Source organism: Saccopteryx leptura, chromosome 8, assembly GCF_036850995.1.
Source record: "Saccopteryx leptura isolate mSacLep1 chromosome 8, mSacLep1_pri_phased_curated, whole genome shotgun sequence".
Taxonomy (NCBI): domain Eukaryota; kingdom Metazoa; phylum Chordata; class Mammalia; order Chiroptera; family Emballonuridae; genus Saccopteryx; species Saccopteryx leptura.
In genome coordinates this window covers 58,852,697-58,868,244 of record NC_089510.1, presented here as the reverse complement: position 1 = coordinate 58,868,244, position 15,548 = coordinate 58,852,697, and the positions used below count along the sequence as shown (strand labels likewise).

Here is a 15,548-nt window from a genome sequence, read left to right as displayed (position 1 = left end):
GAAACCCTGGGCTTGCCTGGTCAAGGCACATATGGGAGTCTGTTTCTCTCTCTCCCTCTCTCTCTCTCTCCTCTCTAAAAATGAATAAATAAAATTTTTAAAAAAAATATTTTTTTTTTTTGTATTTTTCTTAAGTTGGAAACGGGGAGGCAGTCAGACAGACTCCCGCATGCGTCCAACCGGGATCCACCCGGCATGCTCACCAGGGGGCGATGCTCTGCCCATCTGGGGCGTTGCTCTGTTGCAACCAGAGCCATTCTAGCACCTGAGGCAGAGGCTATGGAGCCATCCTCAGCGCCCGGGCCAACTTTGCTCCAATGGAGCCTTGGCTGCGGGAGGGGAAGAGAGAGACAGAGAGGAAAGAGAGGGGGAGGGGTGGAGAAGCAGATGGGTGCTTCTCCTGTGTGCCCTGGCCAGGAATTGAACCCGGGACTCCTGCACGCCAGGCCGACGCTCTACCACTGAGCCAACCGGCCAGGGCCAGAAAAAATCATTTTTAAAGAGAAATATTAGGGCCCTGGCCAGTTGGTTCAGTGGTAGAGCATCTGCCTGGTGTATAGATGTTCCAGGTTTGATTCCCAGTCAGGTCACACAGGAGAAGCGCCCATCTGCCTCTCCAACCTTCCTCCTCTCCTTTCTCTCTACCTTTCTCTTCCCCTCCCACAGCCAAGGCTCCACAGGAGCAAAGTTGGCCTGGGTGCTGAGGACAGCTCCATCGCCTCCACCTCAGGAGCTAGAGGCAACCAAACAATGCCCCAGATGGACAGATCATCTCCCCCTAGTGGGCATGCTGGGTGGATCCGGGTTGTGCGTGAGCCTATCTCTGCCTCCCCATTTCTCACTTCAGAAAAATACAAGAAAAAAAGAGAGAGAGAGAGAGAGAGAGAAACATTAGGAAATCATAAACAAAAATTAATTATAAATAAGCTTTTAAAAATTGATGGTTTAAGAAGCTAAAGCAAAATCTAGGGATGAATGAAAAATCTTTGGTCTATGAAAAACCTGTAACCCACATTTAAAGAAAATCTAAAAGCCACAGAAGTAAAATAAAATTTCAAGTCTTCTTTTTAAAGGAAAGATATAGACACATTTCATTAATCATTATTTTTAAATAAAAATAAGGCACATAAAATCCTATTGAATTACACATTTAAAAAAAAAAAGGCAATCCTCAATCACATCCCCTCACACTCTCTCTCATACACACAATTTGTTTTGAATAATATGTTAAACATTATCAACAAATAGTTAATTACCATTTACTGAACCTCTTATCCTCACAATACTTAAGTAGGTTTTATTATCTCTATTCAGCAAGTAAAAAACCTAAAAAAAATATTGAGTTGATCCAAACTGCAGAGCTAGTAAGTGATGAGGGTGGAATCAAAATAACCTGTCAATGGCTCTTAAACCTACATTTTAATCCACCAAGTCCTCTCCTACAGCATCTTTAGCCACCATAATGTCTTTTTTAAGAAGATTGGTATTTCCTACCTGATCAATCTGTGGCGCGGTGGATCGGACCATTGGCCTGGGACGCAAAGGACCCAGATTTGAAACCCCAAGGTTGCCGGTTTGAGCACAGGCTCACCAGCTTGAGCTCGGGGTCACTGGCTTGAGAATGGGATGATAGACATGACCCCCATGGTCGCTGGCTTGAGCCCAAAGATTGCTAGCTTTCTGAAGCTAAAGGTCGCTGGCTTGAGCCCAAGGTCTCTGGCTTGAGCAAGGGGTCACTCGCTCTGCTATAGCCCCGGTCAAGGCACATATGAGAAAGCAATCAATAAACAATAAATGTGCCACAACAAAAAAAATTGATACTTTTTAACTCTCTTCCTTCCTGTCTGTTTGTCCCTCTCTCTGTCTCTGCCTCTCCTGCTAAAAAAAATGACTTGTATTTTCTTACTATGTTATCTCAAAAATGATGTTTAAATTCAGATACTTTAAATTTCATGAAAAACATTAACAACTTACATGATTTTTTAAGATTTTTTTTTTAATTTTATTTATTCATTTTTAGAGAGGAGAGAGAGGGGGAGAGAGAGAAACAGAGAGAGAGAAGGGGGGAGGAGCTGGAAGCATCAACTCCCATATGTGCCTTGACCAGGCAAGCCCAGGGTTTTGAACCAGCAACCTCAGCATTTCCAGGTCGACGCTTTATCCACTGTGCCACCACAGTTCAGGCGATTTTTTAAAAATAATGAAGACTTTGCTAGCAGTAAGGAAGACAGCTCTTAAAAAGACTGAAAGTGGCCCTGGCCGGTTGGCTCAGCGGTAGAGCGTTGGCCTGGCGTGCAGGGGACCCAGGTTCGATTCCCGGCCAGGACACATGGGAGAGGCGCCCACTTGCTTCTCCACCCCCACCCCCTCCTTCCTCTCTGTCTCTCTCTTCCCCTCCTGCAGTCAAGGCTCCATTGGAGCAAGGATGGCCCGGGCGCTGGGGATGGCTCCTTGGCCTCTGCCCCAGGCGCTAGAGTGGCTCTGGTCCTGGCAGAGCGACACCCCGGATGGGGCAGAGCATCACCCCCTGGTGGGCAGAGCTTCGCCCCTGGTGGGTGTGCCGGGTGGATCCCGGTCGGGCACATGCGGGAGTCTGTCTGACTGTCTCTCCCCGTTTCCAGCTTCAGAAAAATACAAAAAGACTGAAAGTAGCTGAACATCAACCTGGAATTAGAGAAAGTACCAACAGTTCCCCAATATTCCCAATTTTATTCCTTAGCTTTTTAATTATGCTAGGTTCTTTGTTCGGTATAACCCTAGAGAGATAGATTTCCATAAATACCTAATTTCATTATCCATTTTTCACAATGTGGAATCACATCACATACATATTTAATTACACCCATTCACTATCTGTGCTACAGGGAAAAAAGAGAGGAAAAAAACTTTAAATACTGGAGACAGGATGCCTCCTTACATCGTTGAACCACAGTAAACATGCAGTGGAGACTATAAATGTGCTGTTCCTCAGCCAACCTAAAAACCTGGTCCCTGTCAAATTGTAGCCTACCCAGCTGATTACAATACAGCTCACCAAAAAAAAGTAACCTGTTCTAAAAGCCAGAGGAAAAACTGCCTATTGGAATTGAAAAACAATATTATCAGTTAACTATTTTTCAAACTGGTGCCTTCCTAAAGGGCTGTTTCCAGAGTAATTTTGACAAGATTCTTACGTTAAGTGAGAAGTTAGACCCAAAGCCCCTACTCAGCTCTTTAGATCAGAAAGAATTAGGAACCCAATCACTTGTCATAATATCAAAGTAAGTTAAAAACTAAAGTATTTTTCAATCTATTCCACCAAAATAGAAAAAAAATAGAAAATCGACACTTACGCAGAAGCTATTCCATGACTTATTTATTTTGACAGACAAGAGAGAGGGACAGATAGAGACAGACAGACAGGAAGGGAGAAAGATAAGAAGCATCAAATCAATTCTTTGTTATAGCACCTTAGTTACCATTGATTGCTTTTCTCTCATTTGTGTCTTGTTGGGGGGGGGGGGGCAGCTATAGCAGATCAAGTGACCCCTTGCTCAAGCCAGCAACTTTGGGTTCTAGCTGGTGAGCCTTTGTCAAACCAGATGAGCCCGCGCTCAAGCTGGCAACCTGGGGGGGGGGGGGGTTGTTTGTTTGTTTGTTTTGTATTTTTCTGAAGTTGGAAACGGGGAGGCAATCAGACAGACTCCCACATGCGCCTGACCGGGATCCACCCGGCATGCCCACCAGGGGGCGATGCTCTGCCCATCTGGGGCATTGCTCTGTTGCAACCAGAGGCATTCTAGAGCCTGAGGCAGAGGCCACAGAGCCATCCTCAGCGCCCAGGCCAACCTTGCTCCAATGGAGCCTTGGATGTGTGAGGGAAAGAGAGAGGCAGAGAGGAAGGAGAGGGGGAGGGGTGGAGAAGCAGATGGGCACTTCTCCTGTGTGCCCTGGCCAGGAATCGAACCTGGGACTCCTGCACGCCAGGCCGACGCTCTACCACTGACCCATCCGGCCAGGGCCAACCTCGAGGTTTTGAACCTAGGTCCTCAGCATCCCAGACCGATGCTCTATCCATTACGCCACCACCTGGTCAGGCCCATGACTTATTTTAAAATACACTAAATATGTAATAGAAGTCTGTTAAGTAATCAAAAGCAACCCTTAAAAGTTGGTTCTCGGGGCCCTGGTGGGCAGAGCTTCACCCCTGGTGGGCGTGCCGGGTGGATCCCGGTCGGGCGCATGTGGGAATCTGTCTGACTGTCTCTCCCCGTTTCCAGCTTCAGAAAGATTAAAAAAAAAAAGAAGGTGGTTCTCGGTAGGCAAAAATAAAACACATATACATTGAGTTTTGAGACATGCCATTAATAGAGTACAAAATAAAGGCAAGAGAAAAAATAATACCCAACTAAGAGAAAGCTTCTAATCCCAGATATTTTAGTAGCACCAATTATCTCTCCAGATATGTTACCTTTTCTGTAAAAAGAAGGAACTAGTCTGCCTGACCAGTAGAGGCGCAGTAAACAAAGTGTTGACCTGGGTCGCTGAGGTCCCAAGTTTGAAACCCTAAGGTCACTGGCTTAAATGCAGGATGCAGGCTCATGACGCTTTGAGCTCAGGCGTCTCCAACCTGAGTGTGAGATCGTTGACATGATCCCATGGCTGCTGGCATGAGCCCAAAGGTCGCTGGCTTGAAGCCTAAGGTCATTGGTCATTGGCTTGAGCAAAGGGTCATTGGCCTGGCTGGAGCCCCCCAGTCTAGGCACATATGAGAAGGAATCATTGAAACACTAAAGCAGCACAACTACAAATTGATGCTTCTCATCTCTCTCCCTTCCTGCCTATCTCTCTCTCTCTCTCTCTCTCACACATGCACATTAAAAAGGGGGGATGCCTAGTCTATGACCTACCTATGACCATTCAGCAATCTCATACCTCTTTAATGTCCAAATCACTAATTCTTTTGTCAAAAAATAAAACTGAAAAAAAAAGGAGTCAATTAATCTAACTTATCATTGAGGTTAGAACTGTCTTTCATATAATGCAATAGTTATAATTATTTTTATTTAAAATTTCTGAGAAAGATTCCACAGACATTAGCAAGTCCCACATCATGTAATCAGAAAATGCTACTTTACACAGTTAACGCAGTTAACTCACTTTTCCTGGAAATTTAATTTATCTAACTAGTATTCGAATGCCAATAGATGATTTAAAAGTGACGTATATAGAGAAGTGAAAGAGTCAACAAAAGAAAGAATTTTGATTAAAAGATTAGTTGCAACTCAATTCACCTCATCTCACATACATAAATAGACTTCCAACATAGGGTAGTCTTGCACTCAGTTTATACTAGTATCGTGGCCTTTGGTTGACAGAAAGCGGTAAAAAGATGCATTTTCACTTGTACCTTAAAAGAAACGGGTCTCGAAGGAACTCTGTTTCCATAGGTCTAATATGGCTTCTCTACTTCCTTAGGAAGATGTAACACATAAATCCTTTTTTTTAATCTGGCAGTCTTAAAGTTTGCTATTTGAGTTAATGTTTTACCATCTCAGACCTAGCGAAGGCCCCACTATGAGCCTTTGGGTCAAAGATGTTACTAGATCTGGTGTTGGGCAATTCTCCCCGGAGAAATGCTCTATGGGACTTTCACCAATCCCCATCCTCAATTTTCCTCTCTCTCAGACATTTGATGATCTGAACAGCTCTCCCTTTCCTTCATTCCATTTTCCCCCTTCTTACTGATTACCATGAAATCATTCTTAACTATTATAACAGGGGTCATTTTTTCCAATTACCATTTTCCATTACATCTATTTTTAATCACTAATACAAATGTTTTTTAACTCATAACTTTTATAATTATTAATTACCATTAACTTTAGGGCATTCTTTTTAAAAATAGCATCCTTTTTTCTTTCAATAGGCCCAGAACCTTCTACTTTTTTACCTAAATCTCAAAATATGTGCCCTAATTCTGATTCTCTTTTATTTCTATTTTTTATTATTAAAAAAATTTTTATTGATTGATTTTAGTGAGAGAGGAAGGGATATCAATCTATTCCCACATGCGCCCTGACCTGGGATCTACCAGTAATCTCCACGCTTCCGCACACACTCTAACCAACAGAACCACCCTGCCAGGGCTTTTATTTCTTTACTCTCAAAACATGATCAACAAAATTCAAGTAAGAACCTAATAACTCTTTCCTTTCTTCCTGCATGTTTCCTGGACTAGCCAGGTGAGTTCATGAAAACATGGTTTTGATGACTACAGACATCTCTCTATAGGATACTTAGTTTCATTTCAAACTACCTACATTCTAAAAACAAAGACTAAATCCCGTCAGCTATCTCTTGGACCCAGATTTAACCAAAGAAGCTTTATGGCACATTCAGAAAACATTCCATTGCTGAAATAAACATTCTGATGATGTGTCAGGTAGATGTCAGATACTACATATCTTCTTTTAGCTTACCACTCTAAATTGTCTTAAGAGGTTGTCTTTAATAAGTGATCAGCTGCTAACTCCTGTTCACCTTATGATCCATTCACAAGGTCTCCCATTTAATACTTATAGACAGTAGTTAGTTTAGATTACCAAGTATACCTGTGAACAGAATCCAGCTTAAGATAAACCAAGTAACCAAGATCGTTTTGAAATTCAACTTGTCTTCCAAGATTTTAGAAATTACAACCACCTTGTTGTCATTTCCACCATCAAGTTCTTATTTCCATCATCACCCAGACCATCAGAGAAAAAATACAGAATAAAGAAAAAGTTTCATAGGATAGCCTCATATCACTGACCATAGCCCATCTCCTAGGACTGCTATTAACCTCAGGTATAAAGTACATTCACATTTTAAAACCTTACATTCACACTGGGTGCAAAACCACCATGCTCTACAGATACACCTTGACTCAGTAAATGGAAGGGAAAAGCAAAAGGAATTATTTATTACATGACAGGAACAGTGCTACTTTCTTACATATGTTCTCAGCTAATCCTCAAAACTCTGAGGTAAGTATTAGTATTCTTTGTAAATTAAAAAAAAAAAGGAAGAAGAAAAACAGAAGTTAAGCAACTTATAGTATAAGGGACTTTGAAGACAGCCAGAATCCTAGCTCTCTAATATAGTATGTGACCAGAGGTATCTATTTCTAGGTTTACTAGGTTAACTGTATGTGACTGGGCAACTTAACATCCCTGAACCTCAGTTTTCTCATCTGTAAAATGAGGTTTAAGTTAAACACTTCATGTCAAGTATATATTAACTTCAAAGCCAAGTATACAGTAAGCTAACTTAGTAACTATTAATTAGCATTGGTCAAAGTCAAACTATTAAAAAGTCAAAAAGCAAATTCAGGTCTGATTCCCAAGTGCAGGCTTTTTTTACTACAATATGCCATAGCTGCCAGTAACACACTTATTATCCACGTAAGAATTTATTCTTGAAACATGACATAGATGGAAAACTAATATTACCTAAATAAGATAAGTATTAAAGACTAACTAAACCAGCAGAAGTCAATTAGTTCTAATATCTAATAAGCAGAACCAAGTATAAAACTCAACAAAAGATACTGTTTAGACATTCAGGTTTACAGAGCTTTGCTCTGACTACTGTAAAATTATTTTCCTATGTAGAAATTTATGCTATTTATCTTAAAAACATTTGTAAATTAAACTTTTAATTACCAGAGGTACCCCAAATAAAGCTTCCTGGTTGGCGTGGACAAAATTAGCCCTCCTAATTATGTAGTGTACATAATTTGAACACTACATCAAATTGAAGACTCTCAACTTTATTTTCAAAATAAACTGCTACCTAATATTGTTATTTATTTATAAATTTAGACAACTAGTGTCATCACTTTTCCTACCCAATCCCCTGACCCAAAACAAGCTTTGTTGTTCTAAGGATGACATAAAAAAATTTCAAGGATCTATTGCAAAACGAAGGACAGTAGCAAAAGTAAGTTTCCTTAACAATTATTAATAGGCATACTATTTCAAACAACTTCCAGGAACTGATTTGCCTTTAAAAAGGGTTGCTAAACCAGAATGGGGTGCCCACATACATTTATTTTGGCAACTGTAGCCTATTCAGCCAGGCAACCAGCCTCCTGAGAAAAGAATGCCACTTACATTCTTAGTGAAACAAAATGAATACAGGTGCCTTGGTAGAGAGGCTTAATTATAACCAAAGGTAAAACATTTTAACTATGTAATCACCCTTCAAAAGACAATCAAATTAGAACACCTTCACTTTTGCAACAAAGCTTTTACAAGACAGTGTTCATCGTTCTGCATTTTAAAATTCTAACTTCTGACTCACAGACCTAAAATAGTCATTACATACACAAATGTTCTCCTTTGGTTCAGAACCATGTGTAGGAAACACTGGTTTCTGTTTCTAGGTTCACCATTCATTTTGCACTAATATAACCACTAAATATAGCTCTAAGACACTGATGATTAAAATTAATTAATTATGTGATTCATACCTCCTATGTCCAGACACCAAGATCCAAAGATGTTCCTGTTAGACCTACGGGAAGAGGAATGATAAACACCTGTCACAAAACCTTTAAAAACTGGGAAGCCACTGTCAATTACCAATCCAATTCATAAATCATCCCGTTCCCCCAAAAAGGAGATCCAGAAGCTAACTTTGTGAAGGGAATAGAGAGAAAGAAAGGTCCTAAAGAGAGCAGCCACTAAGTATTGGAGGAAAGGGGCCTGGTTTTTCTAGTCCTCACCATGAGAGTCAAAGTGAGAGGCCTCAGGCAAATCAAAAGTCATTTTTCCTCTCTGGGCCTCATTTCGTTTATCTGTAAAATGCGGAGATTGGCAAGTAGCTACTCCGTGACTAAAGGCGAACTCCAGATTCCTCCAGGCAGTACCCGCAGACACCCGTCAAGCACCCTGCCAATACCTCTACCTTCAACCACACCATCTCCCGAACTTTCGAAAAGGGCTGGAGCCCCATCCCACTTCCAAGCCCCGAGACATGCTCGCCCTCCCCCCAGCAGCGTGTCCAAACCAGGCCTCACACCTACAACGCGGATCCCTCCCTGTCACCTCACCTGTCCCAGGCGGGCATTCTGCGGTCTTCGAGATCGCCTCCCGACTCTACACACACCTTCCCCAAGAAGTGATGCCCAATTCTGGCCCGAGGAAACCGACCGTCAATTCACCTGGAACCCGCAACCCTGACAATGCCCTTCGCCTCCTCCAACCTCCCTCATCACCACCACCCACCGCTCCACGCTCCGCTCGCCCTGCCCTACGGCTCCCAGAGAAAGCCCGCAGCACTCACCGGCCGCCGCTGCGCCGTCTCCTCGGCGGCCTCCCGGCCCGAGCAGCCAGTGGCCACCGGGGGCCGGGGCCCGCCGCTGTCGCCGCCGCCGCCGCCGCCTCGCCTCAACCCAGCCCCATCGCCCTCGGCGGGCGCCGGCGGCAGCGGGTCGCTCGGGCTCGAGGCGCCGCCGCCGCCGCCGCCGCCGCCGCGCGCTGCGGCTCGGGGTGAGGGGAGGGAGGCGCCGCGGCGGGACCCGGGCCGAGCCGGGCTCAGGGGCGTCCGAGCTCTCCTCTGCGGCGCCCGCGACGGCGGCGTGCAGCCTGGCAGAGCGAGAACAAGGGAGGGCAGCAGGGGGAGGCGGCGGGGGAGGGGGTGGTCTGCACTTGGAAACGGCCTCCCCCCGCCAGCGACGTAGCGATCCCCCCTCCCCTCCGCGGCGGCGCTCGGATCACGCCGTGGGGACAGCCGGCGAGCGGACAGGGAGCGCGCGCCGAGAGCTCGGGACTCCCGCGCCGGATGTGAAATCACGTGATTGCCTCAACGCAGCGCCGAGGGCGGAGGGGCGCGGAGGGGACTATGGGAGGGGCGGGACCAGCGGAGGTGGGAGGGGCGATGGGGAGCCCCGCCCACCCTCTCGCCTTTTTAGCGCCCCCCAAAGCCCGAGAGGAAAAGAAAGCATAGGGGAGGAGCTCCAAAAGAGCCGGGCGTTGAAGGTTACTAACAGAGGATGGCTTTTTGCGGGGCGGGAGGAGGTGAAACTTGCCACCTGGCTGTGCAAAGACAAGATCATAGTCCAAATCCTCGTTCTTTGAACACGTAAACTCTGAACCAGTGAGGGGCCTAGACCTGACTTGCCTCGAGTCAAGGTCAGGAAGGAATCTTGTGCTAAAATGACGGAGGGGAAGCCAGATCCTAGCTCCCAATCCAGGTCTCTTTCATTCTTAACAGCACCCCCTACCCTCCAGAAACAAACAAAATACTACTATAATTCGCATGTGACAACCGGTTCGGCACGCCCTGCCTGCCTTCGGGCGGCGGGCTGGGAGGCGTACCAAGTGAAAACTCCCACGCGCCAACTAAACCGTCTCCGGCGGGAAGGAGTTTCTTCCGACAGTGCTGAATGTGTATTAAATACTTCCCTCCGTAGAAGATTTATCTCCGGGCAGGGCCCCGGCCGGATATACAAATCGTGAGATTGGTTTTCGCCGCGTCCTTTATGCGACGCGAGTGCCTGCTCAGCCAGCAGTACCTGCTGCCTCAGGCTCTAGCCATCTTTCTGCTCTGAATCTACGTCGCCCGAGACATCGGTGTTATTGTTATTATACCTTGCTGCTAACAGAATTCTTAGCTGCTTGAGCATAAGAGAGAGAAGGAATAGCACTGGGACTGTTCCTTGGAGGCAGGAGCATTCAGGCTCTGGTTCATAATACATGGCCAGACTCTTGAGGTCTGCCGTGCCTGATCCACGAGGTATGGTGACACCTTATCTGGGCAGCACCCCCCCCCTCCATAGTCCAACACAGCACTGATGTCACTTCACCAGGCGCCAGGAAAATGCTGTTCCTTCCCCCAAGATTTGAGCTGGACAGTGCTCCTGCACATGGCATGGTGGCCTGGACAGCGCACTAGGCTGGAATGGATCCACACTTTTTTCCTCATTGATTTTGAGAGAAAAAGAAACAGAGAAAATCATTAACTCATTATTCTACTTAGTTGTTTCATTTACATAGTTGAGCACTCATTGGTTGCTTCTCATATATGTGCCCTGACTGGGATCCAGCCAGTGACCTCAGTGAGCAGGGAGGATGCTCTATCCACTTAGCCACCCTGCCAGTGCTGGAGGGCTGGAGGGCTGGATTCACACCTTTCTTCCCAACACCTGGACTCAGTATCACCATTAGTTTGTCTGTTTGTTTGTTTGTTTGTTTCAGTTCGCACAAGTGTCTGGGTGATTAAATGAGAGAAGGGATATGGAAGTGTGTAAACTGAAGGAAGTTGTCTCAGGGGGGGTTGAGCCCTTAAAGCAGTGGTTCACAAAGTATACGCCAGGGTGCACTGGTGCGCTCTAGAACAGGGGTCCCCAAACTTTTTACACAGGGGGCCAGTTCACTGTCCCTCAGACTGTTGGAGGGCCGGACTATTAAAAAAACTATGAACAAATCCCTATGTACACCTGCACATATCTTATTTTAAAGTAAAAAAACAAAATGGGAACAAATAGAATATTTAAAATAAAAAACAAGTAAATTTAAATCAACAAACTGACCAGTATTTCAATGGGAACTATGGGCCTGCTTTTGGCTAATGAGATGGGCAATGTCTGGTTCCATATTTGTCACTGCTAGCTGTAACAAGTGATATGACGTGCTTCCGGAGCCATGAGGCGAGCATCCCGCATCACCGGAAGTAGTACTGTACATGAGCAACGCTGTGCTTTGCGGTGCTGCCACATACAGTACTCCAGGAGCACAAGATGCATCCTGTGCATCTGCATCCTGTGCTCCTCTCACTGACCACCAAAGAAAGAGGTGCCCCTTCCGGAAGTGCGGCGGGGTCGGATAAATGGCCTCAGGGGGCCGCATGTGGCCCGCAGGCTGTGATTTGGGGACTCCTGCCCTAGAAGATTTCCAGGTGTGCCCTATGGTATTCCAGAGAAATATGTGCCTATTGGGGACCAAAAAACCAACAGGGTTTTTGGAGTTTAGATTTTTGGGGGACAGAGGTGTGGGGAATTGGCTGTAAGCTGACAGTCTGCCCAACCCCCTACCTCACTTGCCTGATTAGGTTGCAAAAGGCTGTTAAGCTGTGGTGCTGGATTGTTTACCCCCCATGTTCCCCGGAAAGACTAAAGGCAAGTTTCTTCTATCCTTTGTTTGGTGTAAAGTTAAGATGATATGTATGGTGGGGGTTTTCTGCACTCAACACAATTAAAAATAAAAAGAGAGGAATTCTTCAATGTATTGATGAGGAAATGAGAGTTTGCCTTTCAAATACATGCCCAAACATTGAAGAAATCACAAGGACACATCAGGCTCATCTTTCTCATAAATACAAGAATAAAAAAGCTTAACACATTCGCACTGGGACTTGCTGAATTTACTAAGTCTTACTAAGAATGTGTCTATATATATAAAAAGATAACTTTTTTGTCATTTTTTAATTTTTTAACTGCTCTTTTTTACTAAAAATTCTAAAAAGCATAACTCAAAAAATGTAACATAAAAATGTTTTTTAATGTCAGAATAAATTTAATGTTGTCATATTATTTCATTTAATTACCATTAAATCACGCTTGGACTTTTTTTTTCTTTAATACAGTGTGTCTATAAAGTCATGGTGCACTTTTGACCAGTCACAGGAAAGCAAAAAAGACAATAGAAATGTGAAATCTGCACCAAATAAAAGGAAAACCCTCCCAGTTTCTGTAGGATGATGTGGCAGCACGTGTGCACGTGTAGATGATGATGTAACACCGTGTATACAGCAGAGCAGCCCACGGCCATGCCAATCGAGATGTGGACGGTACAGAGGAAAGTTCAGTGTGTTCTGTGGCTCGCTAAATTCGAATCTGTGACCAAAGTGCAACGTGAATATTGGCGCGTTTATAACGAAGCACCACCACATAGGAATAACATTACTCGGTGGGATAAGCAGTTGAAGGAAACCTGCAGTTTGGTGGAGAAACCCCGTTCTGGTAGGCCATCAGTCAGTGACAAGTCTGTAGAGGCTATACGGGATAGCTACCTAAGGAGCCCTAAAAAATCTGTGCGTGAGCCCACATCGAACTGCACTGAATAGGTATGAAACTGGGAGAGTTGTCCTTTTATTTGCTGCAGATGTCACATTTCTATTGTCTTTTTTTTGTTTGTTTTTTTGTATTTTTTTTTTTTTTGTATTTTTCTGAAGCTGGAAACGGGGAGAGACAGTCAGACAGACTCCCGCATGTGCCCGACCGGGATCCACCCGGCACACCCACCAGGGGGCGACGCTCTGCCCACCAGGGGGCGATGCTCTGCCCCTCCAGGGCGTCGCTCTGTTGTGACCAGAGCCACTCCAGCGCCTGGGGCAGAGGCCAAGGAGCCATCCCCAGCGCCCGGGCCATCTTTGCTCCAATGGAGCCTCGGCTGCGGGAGGGGAAGAGAGAGACAGAGAGGAAGGAGAGGGGGAGGGGTGGAGAAGCAGATGGGCGCTTCTCCTGTGTGCCCTGGCTGGGAATCGAACCCGGGACTTCTGCACGCCAGGCCAATGCTCTACCACTGAGCCAACTGGCCAGGGCTCTATTGTCTTTTGTTGCTTTCCTGTGACCGGTCAAAAGTGCATCATGCCTTTATGGACACACTGTATTTGACTTAATTATCATAACATATTCCTCAGAGATTTATATATAGTGTGCCTACAATTATTTATAGGATTTTAAATGCGCCCTGACTTCAAAAAGTTTGAGAACCACTGCTAAAGCTCCTGCTCCACTTCTCCCAGCTCCTTGGCTCCTGGCTGTTTCCCATTAGCCTTTAAAGAAGCTCAAATCTCTCAAGTCCCAAAAACAAAACTATCAAACCAACCCTCCACTGGAAGTGCCCCCTCCAGTTAGCTTCCAAGTGTTTCTCTCCCTCTCATCCAGACCTCTTAACCAGTGGTCTACTCTGGCTGTCTCCACTTCCTGGTTTCTTAACACTTGGCAGACTGGCCTCCCAATTCTCAATCTCAGTAAATAAGGCCCCATCCTCCTCTGGTGGCATCCTTAAGTCAGTGGCATAGCGGGGGGGGGGGGGGGGTTTATCATGCCCTGGGCGCCACTCACAGAGGGGCGCCAAATGGTCTCCAGGACAAACAAGAAAAGCGTAGTAGACCCGTAGTTAGGGGGAAGGGGGGCGCCAATAAAGTGTCGTGCCCTGGGGGCCAGTTATGTTCGCTACGCCACTGCCTTAAGTGGCACCAGTTGTGAATCTACACCTTAGATACAAGACCCACTTTACGTCCACAGCTCTTCTCACTCCAGTCTCAGGGGATCTCCTCCACCCTCGTGGTTTCAACTACCAAATCAGTGATCTCCAGCCCAGAACTCTTCCACAGAAGTTAGCCAGCATGACCTGAGGTGGTACAGTGGGTGGAGCATCAACATGGAATACTGAGGTCTCCAGTTCGAAACCTCAGGCTTGCCAGGCCAAGGCAAATAAAGAAGCAACTTCTAGGAGTTGCTCCTCTCTCTAAAATCAAAAAATAAAATATATATATATATTAAAGTTAGACCAAAATATTCAGCTGCTTGCCAGAAGTTCTATCTAGATTTCTAGTTATCACAGGGGAACCCCAAATTCAACATGTCCAAAATTAAACTCATCTTCTACCTTCATAACAGCCCCTCCCTCCGCTGTTTTCATCACCATCTACAGTCATCAGAATTAGAAAGCTGCGAATGAGTGAGTCATTCTTTTTTTTTTTTTTTTTAGATTTTATTTATTCATTATAGAGAGGGGAGGGGGGGGAGGAGCAGGAAGCATCAACTCCCATATGTGCCTTGACCAGGCAAGCCCAGGGTTTTGAACTGGCAACCTCAGCGTTTCCAGGTTGACGCTTTATCCACTGCGCCACCACAGGTCAGGCGAGTGAGTCATTCTTGATTCAGCCCTTTGCCTTATCTGATTACCCAGTCTTATCTATTCCACCTCCTTAATAAGCTTCAAATCCCTACCTCCATTCCCACTGGCATGCATTCCACCCGTGCTTTCCATCTTGAACTGTCACAGCAGTCTCCTAACAGTCTCCTTCAGACAAACTCACTCTCCACTTAGCCTCCAGAATGAACTGTCTAAAATGCACTCCTATTTAAAATCCAGCAGAGGTTCCCCTGGCTTCTGGTGCATGTGTACCTCCAAGGCATCCAGCATCAACCTGTCAATGCACTCAGGATTCTCAAGGACCATAGAGAGCCCCAGACTTCAAGAGGAGGCCAAAACCCCCAGAGTAAGGCAACACACACCCAGGCAAGAGAAAACTATAGGAAGAAATGAGCAATTGAATATATTTTTTTTAATTCCCTGCTACAGATGTTTTGAGAACAGAACGAGGAAAACTTGGACACAGATGGGAAGAGATGCTGAGTCACTGGGAAAGGCTTGAGCATGTTTATAGGCTGCTGGAAAAGGATGAGCCAGAAAAGGAGAGATAGAGAGTGGAGCAAGTCCTGAGAAGTTCTGGGAGATTTATTGATTCTGTGCACATGATGATTCTGGACCAGGCTGCTGTTCATGCAGGAT

General features: G+C 45.3%; 1 protein-coding gene across 4 annotated transcripts in view; it reads right to left on the bottom strand.

Annotated features, from left to right (window-relative positions):
• Positions 1-9,392, bottom strand: part of ATP13A3 (ATPase 13A3) — a 90,527-nt gene extending 81,135 nt beyond the window's left edge. For 3 of the 4 annotated variants that reach the window (XM_066347838.1, XM_066347842.1, XM_066347843.1), the window contains exons 1-2: positions 9,310-9,392; positions 8,495-8,538 (exon numbers count right to left, since the gene is read on the bottom strand). The gene's annotated coding sequence lies outside the window, so the exon portion shown is untranslated. Of the gene's footprint in view, positions 1-8,494; positions 8,539-9,076; positions 9,140-9,309 lie in introns of those variants that run through there. The other variant, XM_066347839.1, reaches the window with a different exon arrangement.
• Positions 9,393-15,548: the final 6,156 nt, after the last annotated feature.